The sequence below is a fragment of the Rutidosis leptorrhynchoides genome, chromosome 9, assembly GCF_046630445.1.
Source record: "Rutidosis leptorrhynchoides isolate AG116_Rl617_1_P2 chromosome 9, CSIRO_AGI_Rlap_v1, whole genome shotgun sequence".
NCBI classification, from domain to species: Eukaryota; Viridiplantae; Streptophyta; class Magnoliopsida; order Asterales; family Asteraceae; genus Rutidosis; species Rutidosis leptorrhynchoides.
The window spans coordinates 34,935,871-34,938,780 of NC_092341.1; positions in this window are offsets into that span (position 1 = coordinate 34,935,871).

Consider the following 2,910-nt stretch of genomic DNA (forward strand, 5'->3'; position numbering starts at 1 on the left):
AGTGGATTTTAAGTAACCTACGGGTCCCGTGGTTTTTACTCTCGATCCTGAGAGGTTTTTCACGTAAAAAGTCTCGTGTGTATTGTGTGTGCTTAATTATTTTGTATTTGTTGATATGGTACTGATTTGGGTTAGATTTGATATATTATACTTGTTAGCATCCTCACGCTTTCATACGGGTCGGGAAAGTGTTTGTCTAACGGGGTTTATTTCCGCTTTATAGATTGCCCGTTGTGACATATTTTTTCATCAACGCGGACCCCGTTTCTCAAATAATTAAGGTTGAATGGTATTCCAAGAGCAAGAAGTGTAATAATATATTATAATGTTAAACTTGCTTGGTAGTACTTTCCTCACCTTGAAAATAATGATTCATGCATCGATGCGTTTTACGACGACGAAAGTTAGCGTAGAACGAGTACTTGTTTATTACCCTAGTATCGAAAATTTTGTAATTTTGGAGCGAAGACTTGTATGTGAATTTGCATGTTTGTATACAAAATAGTAAATGAGTCTCCGCGCTTCGCAGCGGAAGGCCAGAACGAACGCCAAGAGAAACTTAATATTAAAAAAGACAATGTGTATGAATAATAGCTTGAGATATTTAGCGTTTTTTGAAAAACGTCCATTTTGTGTATAGGTAGTTGCGTTGTATTCTTAAAATATATCGAGTTGAACTGTGGTTTCGAAAAAATTTAACGCATGACGAGCGAGAAGATGTGGTCCGTTGAAGATATGGGTGAGTTTTTTTATTTAGAAATATGTAAGTTTCACTTTAGCCCTTGGAGTTTGAGGTGTTTGGCATTTGTTAGTAAAGGGTGCTAGCGGGTACGACGATTTAAGGGAAAAGTACAACTCCTCTAAACGAGTGGGCTACTATTCATCAATAGTAACCCATACTTTTGCTCAATTGTAATAGTAACAAGCACATAGTCGACCGCGCGGTGCTGAGGTAGACATTATGCTGTCAGTTACAAAAGATTGTTGCTGGTTATGCTAGCCTATTACAAAAGATAGCAGCAAACTATTTACATGAGTACAAAAAGATTACAAAAGCGATATAACGTAGACGATATGCAGGAGCAGATTATAGATTGCTTGTCTTTTCTTGAAGCCAAAAATATATGCTCGACGTTTGGTTTAGTGCGTCTTTAATCATTTGTTTTCTTTTGCTCTTCTGCTTCCTTTTGCTCTTCTGCTGGAATTAATCATAGATGAACTATGGTATGCAACATATATTATCAAAGAGAAGTAAGCCAACAAAATAATAAGCAACACCACATTTCAATTCGGCACTATAAATATAAACATGCATATATTGTAATACCAAAATCCACAACAATAGTGAAAGGAAAGAAGAACAAAAATCATAAACAAAAACGGAAGAATACTAACCTGTAAAAAATTACGACAACCTAAAAGAGCAACCTGCCAAAAAAAAACATCAAACCATAGAATAAAACGTGAGACGGAAAAATGCTAGTAACAAAAATCAATTGAAGAACGGATAATAACATAGAACTTACTACACAATGATTGCACCAACAGCTGTATAAAGAACCTGCAATAGCAAATAAGAAATCCCAGGAAATAAGTTACATAAAATACTTTTGGGAAAAAATAATAATAATCAACAACTGTAAGAGAAAGAAATAGAAGGTAAAGAAATCATTGATGAAAGCATGCAAGAGAGAATCGTAAAGAGATTAAACGGAGAAAAAAATTGGTATATGATACTTCGCGGGAAAAACGAATAGGCAAAAAGGAAGCAGGTGACGACGGTGGCTCGCCAAAAAAACTTGGATCAACACGATGGTGGAGAAAATGACAGTGTTTGTGACGGGGATAGTTGCCCGGAGATGGTGAAGGCGGAGAAAACCCTAACTTTTTTAGTTTAACAATACACCGACGTTGACATGGTGGTGGCGACGGACACGATGTTTGGTGGTGGTGGCGACGATATTTACGGATAGTCCGTGCGTTGCAGTGGGAATTTGCTAGTATGTGCTGGTATATGTGGTAATTGAGACTCATAGTGGTGAAAGTTACATCATCATATATACTTCATAATATATTACACGACTTCAATCATAATGAATATACATATTCGCCCAACATGAACAAAATGTAAGCAGCGAACCACTTGACTAAAGTATCAATGTAGGCTGCTGCCTTCATGATGTGCGTTGGGTGATTGTAGTAATAAACCTGCAATACGTACATCAAAATTCAGTTACTCATCAGTCTATGATGTTTTGGCTAGCATACTCAAATTCTGAATCTAAACACATGAAGTTATAAACAAATATCTACAAAGGTCACTAATTCAGTGTTGAACTTAATCTTAATAACAATCAAATTCTAAATCTAAGGAGTTCAAACTCAAAATTATGGGGAAAAGATTGTGAAGATCTTAATAAATGCGTATGAACAAATTTTAAGTGATGTGCAAACTTTGAGTTTTTTATGATTCTAAATGACTTCCTATATCAAATGAATCATGCTTCAATACTTAACACATACAAATCACCTAATTCGCTGGAAAACTTATTCAAATACAACCTAATGTTCAACTCTAAATGCTAATTTGTAACACCACGTCAGAACACACTAACGGAATATTAACTTCTGACCCCACAGTTAACAGTTACACCCTCTATATGAGATGTTTTTCGAAAAGTAGTCGCATTTATTTCAAAAGCAATGTCACTAAAGTAAAATAATTCAAAATCATTTAATGTAATGACAATAGTAAATAATCCATAAACATTATTTAATCGGAAATAGTTTTAAATGCGATAAAATATTCTTGACATAAAGACCCATGCTGGACTCCAATACAGTGTATGCACCACGTAAGCACATAGTCATCAAAGCAATGCGGAAGCTAAGTACCTTTAAGAACCTGAG